This window comes from Coturnix japonica, chromosome 2 (genome assembly GCF_001577835.2).
Source record: "Coturnix japonica isolate 7356 chromosome 2, Coturnix japonica 2.1, whole genome shotgun sequence".
NCBI classification, from domain to species: Eukaryota; Metazoa; Chordata; class Aves; order Galliformes; family Phasianidae; genus Coturnix; species Coturnix japonica.
The window spans coordinates 99525135-99544448 of record NC_029517.1 but is presented as its reverse complement, the minus strand read 5'-3'; the positions used below and the strand labels follow the sequence as shown (position 1 = coordinate 99544448).

General features: G+C 38.1%; 1 long non-coding RNA gene across 3 annotated transcripts in view; it reads left to right on the top strand.

Moving 5' to 3' along the window:
* The window catches only part of LOC107310164, a 31672-nt gene that overhangs the window by 554 nt on the left and 11804 nt on the right, over window positions 1-19314 (top strand). The window contains exons 2-4 of one of the 3 annotated variants that reach the window (XR_001553499.2): window positions 938-1028; window positions 8225-8330; window positions 13191-14346. This is a non-coding gene — a long non-coding RNA (uncharacterized LOC107310164). Of the gene's footprint in view, window positions 1-937; window positions 1029-8224; window positions 8331-13190; window positions 14347-19314 lie in introns of those variants that run through there. The other 2 variants (XR_001553502.2, XR_001553498.2) reach the window with 2 other exon arrangements.

The window sequence follows — 19314 nt, the reverse complement described above, 5'->3', positions numbered from 1 at the left end:
ATTGATATCTGAGGTGGTGAATGTGTCAATGGCAGCTCAGCAGGAACAGTGAGCATCTTACTCTCAGCTGAAAGTGAAGATAAAGGAGCAATGTTAGGAATAACCCAAGAAGCCCTGTAAGTTAAGACTTTCAGGATTTGTAAGTCTAGTCTAATAGAGCAGGTCCTCAGGAAGACATTAAAACCTATAGACCAAATCTATTTCTTGGTCAATGAAGTATGACCCTATTATGGCTGGTGGAGCTGTGCCTGCTGACAACTGTAGTGCCAGCTAGTCATTAGAAATATTAACATTATATTTTATGCTCTGAGAAAACACTATGTAATCATTATCTGTGCATACAGAATATCTCTAGCTGTGCTTTCTTATGAATACTTTAAGTAGCTCATGCTGTCCAAGTTGAGAGATAAAGAAAAGTCAGGGGTCTTTTTCTTTGAACGTAATTACTTCTTTGTGAAATTCTGGTATCATTATCTGCTGACCTAGACAAGTAGCAGACAAATAAAAATAGCTTAGTGAATTACCACAGCCTGCAAATCTTGTACCTTCTCAATTAGTCCATTTCTAAATTTCAGAATGTATCCCTTCCTCCTTCTGTCCAAAGTCATGAGACGGATCCCTCCCACTGGTAACTGACTGAGTCTTGAGGAACTTTAGTGATCTCAAGTGGGAAGAAAAAAGCCACATAAGGCATTCCTGCAAAGAGAAGTTATAAGACAGTGTGAAAGATAGCTCAGCAGTGGAGCTAGGATGCAGCTTCTGAAATAATAAAGCATATTCATTTTCTGCCTTTGAGACTTACTATAAAGTATACTTGATGGTGTTAGCAACTCAAGGAAGGGGAAGAATTCAAAAATGTTGAATTGTGAAAAGACTTTTTTTAATTCCTACTGTAAATCTATTAATCCATTGTCTTCCATCCATCTATTATGTGCAGAGGAATAAACCTGCCTGAATACAGAGTGAAATGAAGATCAGCTTATCCTTTTAAAAAGGATTCAGTGATGGCAACTTCTCAGCTCCCCCAGGTAATCTGCTCAGTGCAATCTATTCTCATAGTTTTTTTGCTATTATTTTAAATACATGAGTTATTTTCCTGCCCTGAACTGGATGCTGAAGACATCACTTTCTGCTATGATGAGCTATTCCGTGTCTGAATACTTTAGTACTGTTTCCGTAGACTTTTATATGTTCTCAGGAACTTAATGGCTTAAACTAAATAGTGTACTTCTTCTTCTATTAAAGATTAGTTTCATAAATCCCTCAATGGCTTTGTTTTAGCATGAGAATTTGAAATAGATTTAAGTAGGGTGTTAGGGAAAAGTAATCCACTTGCAGGACCAAAAGTAAGCTATGAAACTACAGTATGTATAATTAGAGATTCACCTGTTGAAATATGATCAGAACTTCTGAAAGACTTGAGTGCTCTTCTGACTACTGAAACTCAAAGACTGTAAGGAACATAAGGAAAAACAGGTAGTTACAGCAACTAAACTGCAGAATTATTTAAGTTTCATCTTGAACAAAAATAAAAATACAACAGAATGATGTCAGTTAAAGATGTCTGAGTAAGCTAGCGGGTTTGGCTTGTGAAAAGTACTGTGTCAGGGTTCACTGAAGGAAACTACAAAGAGTATCATAAATCAGTTGGGGAGTCAGACTCGATTATGACCACTCCTGTCTGGGATTGCTTTGCTTGTGGAATCTGAGAATGACTTTTGGTTCCTTTAAGATTAGCTGTCTAGGATGTCAGGATTTGTTCCTTAACTTTAGGAAACACGATTATGACCCCATCAGTATGGGGTTTTGTTCCATGGCTGTAACATCTATGCTGAAACTTTGAAACTTAAGTTGCAAAATGAAGAAAGGTGGGGAGGAAGACAAATTTCAATCCAAACTAGGTTTCAACATTTTTTAGTATTGTTATCTTTTATATTCTTTTTACTTTCCCTTTCCCCTGTTGACTGAATGTTCATCCATATCCACCTGTATAATAAGCCAACAAACGTGCATGCACTGTGGAATTCACCTTGTTCCCATGAATAGTTCTTCAAGAGAGAAGGACTCGATGGCATCAGATGTGACATGAATTAAAATCCAATGCCACAGTCCTGAGAGAAGAAATCTTATTTCTCCAAAACATGATAAATGGACCCTGGCAGAGCAGCCATTCTCCTTTCCCTTCCCCAGTAAAAATCATAGTGCATAATATAGACACTTTATCCTCTTTATTATGCATAAGCCTCATAGAACTGTGGAACTTGAAGTAGTAGGGTCACATAAAGCTCCATAATTGGAGGGAAAAAAAAAAGCCTCCTTCAAAATTGGATCAGGTTGATCAGCACCTTCCCCTGTGTTTTGAATATCTCAGGGATGAAGACTCTGTAGTCTTGCTAGGCACTTGTTCTGGTGCTCAATCACCTTCACTGTGGATAACTCCTTCCTTATATCAAATTGAGTTGTTATCTGTTCTATCTTGCATCCTATTCTTCTGTATACCTCTCTGAGGAGTCTTGCTCTGGTTTTTTTGGGGGAGGCAAAGGCTGAGATTACATTCTGCAACTTGTGTTAGGACTAAGCGTGTGGATTTTATCACTGTGTCTGTACCTTATGCTATAGATTAGAAAGGAATGAGTTACTGGAGATTATCCAGGTGGCACGTAGCAGTGTGACTTATAAGAACAAAAGCTACAACTGTTGGCATGTTGACACTTCTCTGGTCTTCTGTTTCAAGATGACACAATAGAACCACCTAGTCAGTTCAGTTGTATCATGCCCAATAACCTTTGACTGCAATTCATCCTGGAATGACTTCTGGTTGGATGGGACATTTAAGATTCTCTTCTTCCGCCTTCCTTGCCATAGGCAGGGACATCTCATTCTAGGCCAGGTTGCTCAAAGCCCTGTCCAGTCTGTGGCCTTGAGTCCTTCCAGGGAGATGGCATGGCATTCATAACCTCGCTGGGCCAAGCTGTTCCAGCGTCTCACCACAGCCATGGTAAATTATTTCATCCTAATATCCAGTCTAACTCTACCCTCTTCCAGTTTAAGGCTGTTTCCCATTGTCCTGTTGCTATCTATCTGCCCTTATAAAAAGTCCTTTCCCAGCTTTCCTGTAGGTTCCCTTTGTTTACTGGAAGGCCACTATAAGGTCTCCTCGGAGCTTTCTCCTAGTAAGAAGGGTTGTATTGAGCAAGTACAGTCCTTCATTTACTGTCAGTCTTGCACAAGATCCAAAAAAACTAGATCAAATTTTTAGCTTTGACATGCGAGATATCAAAGTCAAGTTATACTCTTTGCTTTTACTGTTTTCAGAATGAAAGCTCCTTGGGTAAGCTGTCTGAACTTTAGAAACTCAGAATATTGCTGAGCTTTTTAAGATTTCTGGCTTCCGTGTAGCAATCTTCCTTTTTTGCTGACAAGAACAGTTGCATTCTTTTACTTTTTCCTTCTGTCAAACTTATTGTCACATACAAGCTTGCTCTCTTAAATTTTCTTATTTGCTGTTAGTTTGACTAGCTCACTACTAAAATTGCTAACTATTTAATTATAGGACTGAATTAGGATAATGTTTAAAAATTACATTTTAAGATAAATTTTGTTACTGAGATGCAGTAATAATCTGGTAATATCAGACCAAAAAGGCCATAAACTTGTTAAAAGGAAGCATCATCACTTACAAAAGTGTTATTCATTAGTTGATAACACACCACACTTTCTTCAATATATTCTATAAATATACGTAGCATGCTGTTTATGTTGAATCATCTCATGTCTTTCACAGATGGTGCCCTCAGTTTAGGTTTTCATACTTATCTTTTTATTTTTGCTTTATTCCAAGTATGTCTACGTTAACTGAGGGTGTGATATTGCACATCAGAATGATTCCAGCACTTCTGTTGTAGAGGTGTTGTTAAGAAACTTTGGGGATTGTGGTAGAGGAGCTGCAAAGTCTTCACCCAAAGCAACTGCTGAGCAGTTGGTATCATGGACTGCAGCATCCGCAGCTGTGGGGAAAATGTCTTTGCCATTTTGTTTTCTGCTTCATGCCCTCAGTCTGACTAAGATGAACTTTGTTGAAATGATAAGATGAAAATTTCTAACAGTCAGGTAGGTCAGCCCTTATAATGAGGGAACAAGGAGTTAATTGTAATCTGTTGTAACTTTTTGGTGCTCTGATAACAAGTTTTCTGAAAATCTGGTGACCTCCCTCTCCACCATACATCTATTTACTCTGAGATCTTGGAATGTCTCAGTAAACATATGCTTAATTGTTCCTGTGTACTAAAGTATTTCTGTGACACTTCTTGTGATCTCTTGCATGTGATTTGGAATTTGAGAGTAAAGGGAAATGTCTTTCCTTTAGAGCATTTTTTCTTTTGCACTAAACAGCAATAAAAATGATTAAAACAGTAGTCATGGTGATGCGAGCTGTTTATTCAGAGGCTTATAACAGTACTTGGTCATTGTCAAATAGAGTTTTCCACAGAGACCGAGTGTAAAGAGCTGCTTATTGTTGCATGACTTGTAGCTATTAAAACCACTAAGCCAAAGTTTTATTTTAGCATACTTATAAGTGATATTTTTTAACATGTCAAGGTTTATTCAGAAATGCAATTTACTCACTGGCCATTTAGCACATGTACCCAGCTTTTACTTCTGTACTCATGCTTTTTATCTTCCTGATGACAGAAACAATCTCTTAAATAACTTTACTATGATTTAGATGGAGGAGAAGCAAAGGAGGCTGCTTGTTCTTGCTCAATAATGCAACTAACAGAGCTAATCTCAAAATGCATTACCATTCTTCTTGCTTCATCGCACTCTTCACTGAAAAATATCTAAAGGTCTGAGACTCAAAATACCAATGCAAAAATCCTATTGACAGAAAATCAGTATTGATTTTTCATCAGTTTGGCTATTCCATTCGAGTAACTACTTCTCAGGACAATGTTTTGAATAAAGTACATTCTAAGAATGTACTAACCAGTACATTCTAAGAACAGATTTATAAAGACTTTAAAGATATATATATATATTTTTTTCCTTTTTGGAAAAGAGAGAGGTAACTAGTGGGCACTATTTAGGGGTATAAAGTGCAACAGCATGTAACAACATCAGTCCTTCCTTTATAATATAGACATACTGTCTTTAGAGATATCTGTTGCCCACCCTGAAACCTGAAATAAATGGGACCATGCATTCACCTTCAGCTATGAAAGTGTAGAAGCACTTTTAAGGGGTCTATGCTGAAGAAAACCAGGGCTCAGCATCTGCCTTGTTTTGACACCTGTGTCCTGAGATCAAGATAAATGCATATTTGCAGAACAAGATTATTAGAAGACAAGTAACACAGAGATTCTTATAGAAAACTTGGATAAATTCCCTTCCCTTCTCTTTTTTTTTTTTTTTTGTCACTTCTAGTGTTGTTGTTTTTTTAACCTCCCCCCATATAGCAAATGGTCAATGTAAAACCAATGCTTTCTTTGTTTTGTCACCCAAGCAAAGTGTACAGCTTTCATAAAACAACATCCTGTATTGTTTCTGCCTTGCCAGGCAAATAAAGTGAAAATAAAACAAATAGTGACAGCAGTATCTGTCTTTAAAATACAAATGTATAAAAACAAATAAATCTATGCTGCCAGACCTACAATGTTGTTGGGAGCAAGGTGATGTGATTAACTGCTCAGAGGAGGCTCTGAGGTAGAGCAATCCATACACATCACTTTAAAGAGCACACAGCTGTGTTTCTGAGGCCTTTACTGTGTAACTGCATTCCTCCTTTTCTAGCAATACTTTAGTACAGATTCTGCAGCTTCTGATCTCCTTATATTGAGCCACTGGGAGAGCTGGTCAGTTATATGTTGGGACCTTATTTAGAAAACAGATAGGTTAATTATAGACATAGAACAACCAAAAAGCTCTTTTGTTGCATGATTTTAGGTATTGCTGTACTTTTGATTTTATATTCACAGCACTGGTGAGAATTAATTGGGCTCCTATTGCCGAGTTTCCCCATGAATTTTGGAAAGGGCTCTGGTTCTTATTACCTGTTAAAAGACTGAATTTCCATACTTCATTTAATTTCTGTTTTCTGTATGATATGTCTCTGAAAACACAAAATTACATTCCTTGAAGTAGGCTCTGGAAACACAAAGGGAAAGACTATGAGGTGAGTTTCCCTTTATGTGAGAGCCTGGAAGCTTCTTCAGGCTCTTTTGTTGTTACACCTTCAGAAACTGCTTTGCTGGCAGGCATGGTCCCCACTATTTGAAATGAAAGAGGCAAAGTAGGGGCTCTGAGTTCCTGATGTAGCTATGTAGTCATTTTTGCACCTGTCTGTTTTCCACACAAGGTAGCATGTGTCCTTGTTTGTCCCTGGAAAAAGCTGAAGTCTCGGAAAAGCAGAAGGCATTAACTGGAAGAAGAAAGATTCATAACGAAAATTAGAGCAAGATCTATGTCACTACATGTCTCCAGCACATACAGTCCTCTGTCTGGAGATCAAAACATTGCATGGTTAAGCATTGTAATAACTGGAGGAATTCTTTTTTAAATAAGTGTTCTGTGACTGTTTGGGCCTGAAGATGAATAAAATCTTCTGTCTGCAGAAAACTTGATCGATGTGAAACTCAGGGAGTTGGGCAGAAAAGCAAATATCACTTACTGCATGCTATGATGAAGCCACTTTGTGTGTAATCATCTTTTTTTCACTCTTGATGTAGCCAAGTTATCAGTCTGGTAGAGACTGCTGAACCCTTCATGCCTTTCCCTCACCTCCTCTTTCCTATTACTTACCCCTTGTCAAAGTGTTCAAATGAAATACTTCCAAGCTTTTTCAACCACCAACATCTGGCGTTTGGTACAGAAAAATTTTTGTTCCCCTTCCAGAGGCAAAACCTGTCATCTGTTCTGAGGCCTGGCCAGCTCTCGCCTTAGGGCTGCTGCTTGGCCTTCATCGTCCATAGCCACAATGTGTTTATCACTGTGTTCAGGCTGCTAAAAGCATTGCTGGAATGAGGAGCACTGACAGTAAGCATATGCTATTCAAATCAGGAGGCATGAAGAATTTGCTTATGTACTTCTCAGCCAAGACAGTGGCTATTTGTGGACAGAATCTTCCCCTCATGCTGTTTTTTTTCTCCCTACTTTTATCAGGAAATCCAAACTCAGAGATGCTAAAAACAATCTAGAGATTTATTCTTTGGAAAAATCAATGTATAGGTGAACAGGAACGGAAAGGACTAGGAGCAAACAGGACAATGAAAACAAGTTATCACTCAGAGTCTGATTTTTTGTCAGTCACCTTTTGTAAAGGGCATCTACTAAAAGGTCTTAAAAGCGTTTATATATATATATATATACACACACACACTTATATATATACTTATATATATAATATATATGTGTGTGTGTGTTAAATATATATATATATGAAAAAAGCTTTAACTTCTGCAAAAGTAAAATGGGAGCTTAAATAGGGAAGAAAATCATGTTGCTTTTATATATGTAGGAATTTATATTTATTTATGTGCATACATTTATACTTCCTCTGTTATTTGCTGTCTAGATGCTGGCTAATGGAATATTTCTGTACCCAAGCTGAAATACAAAAGCTGACAGGCACTTGACATGAAAAACAATTTTTCTTCTTATCTCTTCATGCTAACTTTGAGTTCTGCTTAACACAAGTAACAAGCACAATACTCAGTGCTTCATGCCTCACTTCTGCGTAAGCTATGTTTCTAAGAGCGTTTCTGAAGTTATGGGATATATTAACCAGTTTTTGAATTGAAATGCTTTTCCTAAAATCAACCTTGTATTGCTTCTTGACTCCAGTTTCTTCTCTTGCTTGTGGCTACCAACTTCCAGCGAAGTAGACGTAAGCTCGACTGCTCTAGTAAATATGTTTATAGCCTTAGGCTACTCTGTTACTAGGTTTGAGTTAATTTTCACTGTTTTGACTAGTTGTGGTCTATGCGAATGATAAAAACTGACTGTCCTTCTACAGTTTAATATATCATAGAATGGCTTGGGATGGAAAGTCATCTAGTTTCAACCCTCATAATTATGAAAGCAGAAATAATATTAAGGAACCAACATATTAGATTTGAAGTGTTGCTCCTTTCTCAGAGGGCCTGCCTCAATGTCCCAGGAAATAAATCACTCCATTTGGACAAGACAAAATCAAGATTCTGACAAACCTATTTTGCTCTTTCTACAGAGAGCACTTTCTACACTTTGAGGAAGGAGTCTGTTCAAGCACTTTCTGCAGTGATCATGGCTGCACTAACACAGTGGGAGCTTTCCAAAACAGCTTTTGGAAGAAGGTGGTTTTATTTTTCCCTTGAGAAACTCATAACATCTTCAACTGAATCTGGATAGCACCAGCCAGCTAGAAATTCTGGAATGGGTATCTCACTGCTAACAAGCATAGATTGAATTTAAATCTGTTCTCAGGGCCTCTGATAGTGCCAGGCATAAAGAGGGGAAAAAAGCCAATATTTATAAAAATGGTTACGTAACTTCTGACATGCAGCAGAACTGAGCGTCTGCCTCACTGTGAATGCTGTGGTATGCTGTAACTTTTAAAATTATCTTTTGTTTTTCATTTCTTTAATATCTTTGTGTGTTTTTCTCCTACACCTTTTCTGCCTGCTTGCTCTTAATCCTTTCTTCACTGGACTGTTCCTCTTCAGCATCTCATCGCACAGACATTCTGACAAAGAAAAAAGTACCTGAAATTACAGTGTGTTTTTCTGTTTTTGTCTGTGTTTTGCCTCTTTCATCTTTCTTGTAAATATTGATGGGTCACTTATTTCAGTCACAGGACCTGAGCTGCTTCTATGCCTGGAATAAATCCATGCCACTGGGAAACAAGCAACATTAACTTTTCCATAAAAGACAACAACATTCTTATTATGCTAATCAAGAAGCATTTAATGATACATTGTTTATACAAATGCAATATAAAAACATTTGTTAAGCTTCCTTCCTTGACAAAGATGCCTGGGTGAGCAGCCTGAAAATAGTACAGCAGACAGTGAAGGAAGGCAGCCTGTGTACTAAAGAGCCAGGCTGGTTAAATGCAGGAAGCAGAAGGTGTTGTAGAAGAGTTGGTCTAGTGGCTTTTTTTATGCCTGAAGTATGTGTTTGCACATTTTTTTTCCCCCCCAAATGTGAAGGGAGCAATTGACTGGAAGGCAAAACAGCTGGCAGAGGGGCTCAGGGCCTAAGGATGGTGGGAATGTAGTGCAGTGAGCTGCATGACCTGGCAGGCAGCAGTACTCACTTCAGGTCCTGTTCTCTGAAGCATGTATGGCTGTTCTCAGTCTCACTTAAACACCTTCTTTATGAAATCTGGACCACGAATCCATGGAAGCAGAAAGTTGAGTTTGGCTGTGAAGCTAAGGCCCACTGAAAGTCTTGCCTTCACTCTCAGTTCTGGGCATCTGCTCATCTTCCTTTCCCAGTTTTTATTTTAGCACTTTTTTTTTCTCATGTAGCAAGAATATTTTTGTTTATAAGTATCACATTTTTATACAAGTTCTAGAACTTTAGTCTGTTCCAAGAGATGCTACGTAGGATCTTCTCTATTCCACCCCTATAGCATCACCATAAGAAATTCCTTATCAAGTTCCTTGGCTGATAATTCCAACCAGTAAAATACACTTGCTCCTTCTGAAACTTCAGCAGGAGCTAAAAAGAAAATAACCCAGAGACCAGGCAGGTGTTTGATCTACAGCGCAGTGAAACTGCTTCTGACAAGTTCTTCACAATAACAGATAAAGTATTATTAAGGATATCAGTAGTCATATATAGGAGTAAGTATGACTCACCCAGCTGGCAATGATGGTCTTTGGCTGAGGAACATGTTTCTAATGAAGCAATCTTTGTCCAGGAGATGTTTTCTTTTCAGAAACTAGCCCTTAGATGAGACCAGGGCCCACCCCTTCCATAATCCTTCATGAGGTGCTCAATCACCAGTTCAGTCCATGACATAACAGTTACCTTACAGAAAGCTTTTGAGATCTGTCTGATAATTGGTGAAAGGATACTGACAGAAATACATAAGTTGTTCATTTCTGATGCTTTTTAGCAAATTTATCAAAAAATCTCAGCTGAGGTTTTTATTCTGATAGAGTCTGAATTTATAACAAGTGAAAACAATGCATTGCATAGAAGTGTTTTCATGTTGACTTGGCTGGTTGCATACATAGTGAGCATCAGCGCTTTGTGCTCTGATACTATAGAATGTGATCTTCTACACTTCATTTTTTGCACACTGTACTTGTGGCTTTGCATAGATGTCCTCAAGAACCTGTCCTACAGAGATACAGGTTAGAAAATAGCTGATGAACTAACATTTTTCTAGGTGAATGGATTTAGGTCTGAAAAGGAAAAGTAGAAAATATTCACTTTGGGTGAAGTTGGAGAATTATTATTATAATAAATCAACTCTTGGGAGAGAACAATAAAGCTAAGAGAGTAGATGCCAAGAATTTTCTCTATTTCAAGGCTGTACCCTTTTTTCCTAGAGTCGGGATGCCCAATTCTCAAGAAGTCTTCAAAGAAAATTGTTACTTACTGTATAGGCTGCAATATCAATAGTATCACACAGAAGTAGATGAATAAACCTTTTATTTTCTTTCTTTTTGTCAAATTCACTATGAAAATACATCTATTCCATAAGAATTCTCAGCTGTGACACATTTTCTATGTTTGAATTTGCCAGCTGTAGGATGAGAACACAATCAAATAATTGTTTTGTTGTCTGATTTCCTCATTGCATCAGTAAATTACAGCTGCCTTGAGAGAGTGCAAAGGTGAAGAGACAACAAACAAACAAACAAAATACCCACCTGTGGTTTGGTTGATTTTCACAAAAAATTTTTAAAAAAATATTAAAAAATAAGTAAAATTCTGTGGCTTCAGTGGGGCACAGATGACAAAATGAAAATAGTCTCCCAGTGTATCAGCAGCTGGGCAAGTACACAATATTTACATCTATCAATCAAAACAGAGACCCTGACATAATCTAGTAGCAATGTTAAGGCCAGGCAAGCATAGACTCTTCTAGTGGAATCTGATAACTAATTAGCATATACTGAGAAGCATGAAGCCATTAGTAGCTGAAAAAATTGCATTGGATAGCATGTCCTTATAACCAACAACAAAAAATAAACGAGCAAGAGCTTTTGGAGCTTAGTCCTAATAAACTGCAATAATTCAAAACTCTTTGACAATCTCAATCTATTCTTTCCTCTTGGGTTTCTATTCATACTCTCAGCAGGCTTCAAAAATAATTGCCAGGACGAATTTATACAGTCATCAAGCAAGGCAAATAAGGGAAGTGATCTTTAATACCTGCAGGAATGCTGGCCATTTGTTAAGGGTTTTCCTGTCTTGTGGTTTTGATGGCGTAGTGTTATAAAGTATAGCAAGCCAGGGTCTGAGAAGTAAAACCACAATGATGGATTCATCTTTGCCTATAGTACAGTAACACATCATTTGAGATGGAGCTGTTAATGTGCGATTTCCCTGGAGATGAATGACTTGGCTGCATTCTTTTCATTTGCTATAAAAGAGACTCCTTTTCTGAAGGAATAAGGACCGAGACAATTTTATAAAAATGCTTTTAAGTTTAAATGGCACATATTTGGATAGCACTTATGCACTAGAGTCTTTGCCAAGCAGAAAAAGATAGATGCAAGTAAGTGTTCTTGAAGTTCAGTTATTTCATACAAAAGAAACAGAATGGCTCTTTACTACCATTTTCTTTCATAATTTTGTGATGGTCATCATTCCTATATATTCCTATCCTTAAAATACAAATAAAATAAAATAAAAAACAAACAACAAAAAACAACCAAACAAGAAGTGTCAACTACATTCTACCTCTCTAAAAACGAGGAACTGGCTCAGGAGAGATTCCTAGTGACTAAGACTGATCTTCCCTTTTTATTAGCAGCGTTGAGTTTTGACTCTGTAGTGAATTTTCAGAGGGAAATAATTTGAAATCTAGCCCTTTACCTGTGTTGCTCTGCTGTTTAATCTCTTCTAGCTGTAGAACACTGTAAGCCAGGTCCTACTTCAGCCTTGCAGGTTTACTATGCATGCTGTGGGCCCTGTGTGTAGTGGAAATGCTAAATCATGGCTTGAACCAGTGATTGAGCACCTGGTGGAAGTCAGAGCCAAAGCAGAGGAGCTCAGGTGCACACAATGCACCTAGGTGACCAAAAGGGGTGAAGCTAGAATCCACCCCTTCCCAGATCTCATTTAAGGTTTGACAGTGGAGGTAAGGGTATTTTGATGGAGATCCCTGCCTACCTGAGGTCTTCTTCAGGGTAAGCAGGTTCTCTCCTTTGTTTCTATGTCTTCAGCTGCTGCATTTGAGCATATCCTCACTTGCTGCAGCCTAGGACTTTGCTACTATGCTGTCATTGCTATGCTTTGCATTGCATTATAGCATTACATAGCAATCTTCCAGAGCTCTGAAACTGCAGTTTTCTAGTGTCGCATATATGCTTTGCTGAGTTATGAAAACTCAGGAAATTATAGGAAACCGTTATGGCTGGAAGGCCCTTACCTGCGTTATAGAAATTATTATACTGTACTAAAGGAAAAGAAAGTGGTTGTGAAAGAGACTGTCACTGTAAAGTTATTGGGTTTCTTTTTGTGCAGCGCTGTGCACTGGTAACTTTAAAGCATTTAAAGTTAGTGGGGCAGTTGAAATGAAAATGAAAAACAGGACTGTCAAAGTGAGAACATGATGCCTACAGATTTTTATACTCCAATCCATAAAAAGTCAGTGACTGAATTATTTCATAAAACAAAGTCTTCGTGAGAGAGAACAGCAAATTATAGCAAGGTTTAACTAATCCTCCACAGAACAGTTTTGTTACTCCAAACAAGGTGTATACAGAAGTATATATCCAGCTGTCCCTCACAGAAAGAAACAAATATAAGAGAAGAACCTTCAGCCTAAACCTGGGAATTGTAGAATTGTAGGATCTGGAAGGGACCTCAAGAGACTGAGTCCCACTACCCTGCTAAAAAGGTATCTCACAATAAGTCGCACAGGTAGATATTCAGACTTCATTCTGCTTAGTAATACAGTATAAGAATATTCTTGAGTAGAAATGTATGAATATTATCTCAATTTGCAAAAATTTTCTTGTTTATTTCAGAGATCTTCAGTTCTTAAGATTCAACTCAGATTACTCTATTAAGATGGACAGTAACTGGTGAGCGCATGTTGTTAGGGGTAGAAGACCTATCAGATTTTTGGAGTGTTCTGCAGAGCAGTACCATTCTACAGCCATTACTGTATCAGGAAACTTGCATTCAGTGCACTGTGCTGGCCAACGCCATTGGAGTTGTGAAGGAAAACATCAGACCTTCTTAGTGCCATTAGTAAATCTACACATCTTCAGAAGATAGGTATTATATTGGCTTTGTAGCTATGAGGGTCTTGATTTTAATTTAAAACAAGGTAAAACAAATATCTTCATATTCACCTATCCAAAATTGCAGTTACATTGTTTGAAATTTGAATCACAATCTGGAACAACAAACAAATGAAAACTCTTTTGAGACATTACTTTCTGTTCCATTCACCATAAAACAAATACTTAATAAACAAAGCTCAAGATATCTATTTTAAGAACAGCAATTCTACACACCTTTTAAAATCTCTAGAGACTCTTAAGTTTTAAATGGCTATTGAACTCATGTTTGTTTTATTCATAATGAGACAAGAGATAATAAAATCTACTCTTTCCCCAGCTTTCTGACATCAATTTTCCCTGGACAGTGTGCAGAATGTTGTGCCCATTCTTATTACCTTGCATGTGGACTGATGGATTGTTTCCAGAGCTGCCTTGCAGTATACTATTACTCCAGTAGAACAGTCAGATGCAATGTCCATCGTGTCTAGTGATTTATGCTGGCATTTGTTCTCTGTGTTACCGAGGACTTTTTAATATTCTGTAATTTGATTTTCTGTGGTTTTGGATTTTTTTTTTCCCCTGATTGTTCTCCACTCACTTTTTTATTAACGAATACTTTAGCTTCCTCTTCTTGATATATTTTTTCTGCAGAAGAAAATGAACAGCAACACAGACTTCAGTGGCTTCATGGAGTTTTGAGCAGGGTTAGTTTCAGATATAGAAAATCAAAGACAGGGTTTTCAAACATTCCTCACTTATTCTTTGTTTACTATGTGCAGATGCTGCCCAAGTGTGTTTTCTTTTCTATAACCAATGTGATAGAGATGAAATTTGCTTGCCTGTATGCACTGTGATGTAAAAGTCTGTATGTAGCTGGCAAAGCAGATAAGGTTGTCCACGAAAATCCATTTGTAAGAATCAGCTGTCCACAGACTGTATGCTGATCAGTATTTCCAGTGTAGGAACAGTAGCAAGAATCCTAGATTTGGGTAGGTGAGTTTGTGCAGAAGTGCCCTGTAAAACAAATGCCGGGCACAAAGCAGCATGAAACTTGCCATTTAGAAATTTACAGTTTGTCTTGTTCTTCTTATTTTTCTTACATCTGATTTTTCCCTTTTGTGAATAAAATAACAAAGGAGTCACAGCACTGACTCATACCCAAACAGTGTTGCTTACTTGTTGCCTACAGGTTCTACTTTTTCTGTTGGCTAATGTGTACAAGCAATAAATAATTCCCTTGCACTGAAAATACTGCCAGGAAAACTTTCAGCTGCTCGAACTGCATTATTCTGTAGCTGGAAGCAAATTTCTGTATTTACTTGTTGCTCTCATATACAATATAGTGGGGTAAGCTGTCAAGATTCAGTGTAGTGGGCTTGAGAGATCTGGCCACCATGTAGAAGATTTACAGTTCTAAAGTGAAACTCTTAGTTCAGTCACTGTTGACTGCCTCTGTTTTGCCAGCCCACCTGCTATAGGGAAACATTTGTGTTGTAAGCGTTAACAAGGCAGAACCCTGTTGTATTTGGGGAGGGTGAGATGTAGGCACTAACAAGGCAGAACCCTGTTGTATTTGGGGAGGGTGAGATGTTGTAGGCACTAACAAGGCAGAACCCTGTTGTATTTGGGAGGGGGGAGATGTTGTAGGCGTTAACGAGGATTCGGGCTGTGACGTTGATAGTACCTCCCCTGTTCAGTCTTGTGATGTGTCTTGGGCGTGCATTTCAAACGTACACCCTAGGGGGCGTAGACGAAGTGATTAAGGTATATCAGATGCTATTTACTCCTAATAAACGCCATTTTGCCATCTTTCTTGCTGAGTCACGGTGGCTTCTTGGCCCTAGCGGGCGGTGGCGTTGGGGCCTGGAACAAGGGGGGTTTGGACCATGGGTGCACACGGCAACAGACTTGGCAGCTGAAAATCCTAAGTGCAAGGTACCAAGTAGCTCTGGCTGTATCTCCTGCATCATCACACTCACTGTGCACTTTTTATCTTTTCCCCCATCCAACTTAGGAGATCCATAGGCATGTGTACTCATGAAATAGTCTTGGAGAACTACCTCTGGGATTCAGTTTGCATGGGCAAGTACAGTCATATTCATATCATTGATTTTTTATCATCTGATTTTTGAAAAGCATAAAACTTTGTTTACTTTATCTGTCTTTTGTGGGCAGCATGGGATGGAAACTTACTTGTCAGTACAGAAGCTTGAAACACACAGATGTGGTGTTGTCTGGAGCAGAGCAGGTATCACTGGGATGTTGTTGGTTTCCCTGTTAATGTAACTGAATTGTATTGGGAAGAAATTTTATTTATGCTGAGATTTCAGAAATCCCTCTGCATCAATGTGCATCTTCAAGTGTCTTCAAACTAATAGTAATGATGATTTTCATACTCAAGACTTATTAAAGGCAATTGCCAAATTGTGGAAAGAACTTGGAATTCTACCCCTCATATACCTGGGTGTTTTGTCGGTAACTTTACAGTAAAAAATAATTTAGTCTTTAGGCTAAGAAAAGGGTAAGAATTTGTTTTCTCCCGAGGGAACAAAAACTTATATAATTTACACATTTGCCTAAAACTAAGGCTCATAAATCATAGAATGGTTTAGATTATAAGAGACCTTAAAGTCTATACAGTCCTTACCCCCAGATACCAGATAAGGCTGCCCGGGTTCCCATCTAACCTGGCCTCCAGGAATGGAGCTGTGCTCTCTGAGCAGCCTGTGCCAGTGCCTCACCACCCTGTGAGTAAATCTTTTGTTAACACCTCTCCTAAATTTCCCCTTTTTTTGTATTAAAGCCTTTCACACTTGTTCAGTTGCAATTAGACTGTGTAAAATGTTGGTGCCCCTTCCACCTATGAGCTGCCTTCAAGTATTGGAAGTCTGCAATGAGTTATTTCCAGAGCCTTCTCCAAGCTAAACAAGCCCAAATACACTGCATGATTTGCAGATTTCCATGGTGACCAGCAATTTCCCATCCTTTGTTCACAGCTCTCACTTCAGAGGAAGTAAAATAATGACTTGCTATTTTGCCTAATGACTATATTTTATTTTTATTTTTTAAACAAGAGAAGATAAACTGCAAAATGTCAGAACTGAGTTATAATTCAGTTGGCAAAAATATTAGCTAAACTCTGGCAAAGGGCAGTCTTTGATTTTATTGATGTCAATATTTCATTGTACATAAATAATAAGGTACCATAAGTTATTGTATAGGAAATGGTAAGTTCCACACGTAGCTCTTTGAAATCAGACAAGACTGAATCCCAGAGTCACCATAAGATCAAAAAATATCTACACGAGCATCAGAAGTTTTCTCACTTTTGCTGCAGAGGTCGTTGAGGAACATATTGACAGCAGATCTGAATTCTGCCTTTATCCTCTCTGGCTCCTGGTATCCCCAAGCCAGTGCTTGGAACAGTAGCATAAAATATCAAGTTCACTTTAATATTTTCATCCTATTGAAATTATATTCATGTATATATGATTTTACAATTTTGGTTTTCTTTCTGTGAGAAGTTCTTATTTTCTCTACAGGTTCTTCTGCAGGTTCTTATTTTCTCACTGCTGTCTCTGTTAATATTTTTAACTCTTACAAACACTTTGAAGGTACAAAGATATTCAGCAGATGGGAGTTGGAAGTCTTTCCTCCATGCTGCACCACTAACGTGTACAGAGAACTCACTAGGCAGCAGCAGTTAAATACAAGAAGAAACAAACTAAGCTATTTTTAACTGAAGAGAAGTAAATCCTGGAACAAATTGCCAGGAGTTGAAAGAATTTACTGCATAAGATTTTGCACAGACATCAAAGCCTTCTGGATTACATGGCATGGTTAAATTGCAACAGATTTGGAAAGTTCTCCCTGTCTTGAACTTTGAGGAGTGAAAGCTCCCAGTAAGATATACTGAGGGGATTTGTACATGTTGTTCATTTGCCCTCTTCTTGTATATACTGAAGAGGTTAGTTCCCCTATTTTCTAGCTATAGTGAGTGTCTCACTAACTATATCTCCCAGTGGTTAATGTCCACATATGAAGACTGATTTCCATACTGAAAGGACTTCTAGCCTGACTCCATACAGCAGGCTAAACTGTTCTTTTACTAGCTAATGCTTAAGTATTCAGCTATGTAAGCAAAACAGCTTCAGCTATTCAGTGGATCTGAAATGTTCTGCAGAATCATGTAACCATATTCATAATTTATTAGTTAATCATAAATCATCATTTAACCATTGGTTCATAACTTTACAATTTAAATGAGTAGATGGCAGTGCTAAAATTTCTGTACTGTCAAGGAAAAGGGAGCTTCCACATTTTACGTTTTTCTCACTTGTGTATAAAGCACTTGTGCTGCGCTTTTGTAGTAAGTACATGTGAGATCTGAGGATGGTTTGCTGTTCTTGGCTTGCACTGGACTGGAAATAAAATTAAAAAAGAGGTAAAAAACAGCTTGAGAAAACATTTGGGTTTCAAAAATATAATTGTCTTTCTTGATATTTAAAACACTTTGCTTTCTGTCATCTGCAAGATATTACATTGTCACTTTGTATCCATAGTATTGTTTTGAATTTGTTTGTTTTACCATTGCTTGAAGGAAAAAAATTTACACAGCTCTTTGCATAAACTAAAACCTGATAAAAACTGAGACTGATGTACCACAACTTGATGATTTCTAAAGGAGAGCTTAAGTTATATAATTGTTATTCTTCCCACAAGAGAAAAAAAAAGACTGGTGTTGATAACATTTGATGAGAATTCATTGCATCAGTGCATCCATATCAGTGGATGTAGAAAAAATAAAGTCATGGATTACCTTTTGATACTTTTGGCCTCAGGCTGCACCAGGAGAGATTCAGATTGGATGTTAGGAAATATTACTTATGAGGAAAAGTAGTCAGGTGCTGGAATGGGCTGCCCAGGGCTGTGGTGGAGTCACTGACCCTGCAGGTGTTCAAGGAATGTTTAGATGCTGTACTGAGGGACCTGGTTTAGTGGGAAACATTGGAGATAGGTGGATGGTTGGACTGGATGATCTTGAAGGTGTTTTCCAGCCTTGGTGATTCTATGTCTTTGATTTTAGCATTTCAGCATCACAGATGTTACAAGGAACCTTTTCAAAACTTCAGCTTGTTTTTGTCACAGATATGATACAGCCAGAATCTGAGTAGCAGCACCCAATAGTGAGGTCATTGAAGGAAGCTTCTGTTCCACACACCTACCTCCATACTGATGGACAGGTTTGGTGTTTCAGAGATGATAGAGATGGCTCCAGATTAATCTGGTTGATGCTTGAATAGTATTCTTGCCCTTCCTTGTCCTCCTCGTGGCCCCAGAAAGTAATCAAAAGCCTGCAGCATGTATAAACAATAAATTCACATGTTGTAGTGCTAACGAGGCAGAACTCTGTTGTATTTGGGGAGGGTGAGATGTTGTAGGTGTTAATGTGACGTTGATAGTACCTCCCCTGTTCAGTCCCTTACCTTGTGATGTGTCTTGGGCGTGCATTTCAAATGTACACTCTAGGGGGCGTAGACGAAGTGATTAAGGTATATAAAGTTCAATTACTCCCAATAAACGCCATTTTGCCATCTTTCTTGCTGAGTCACAGTGGCTTTTTGGCCATAGTGGTGGCTAACACTAGAACCTGGGGCAAGGGGGGGTTGAACCATGGAAGCACACGGCAACATTCACATGATGATGTTTCTTCAGAACATGTTAACAATGAAAATAAAAACCACAAAACTTGTTACTTTTAGTGAAAGGGAGAATGTGGAGATACCTGAAGTTAATGAATAGCGTACTTTTGTCTTCAGGACTAGGAGACAGAATACTAAGACAGTGACTCATTCTTAGAACA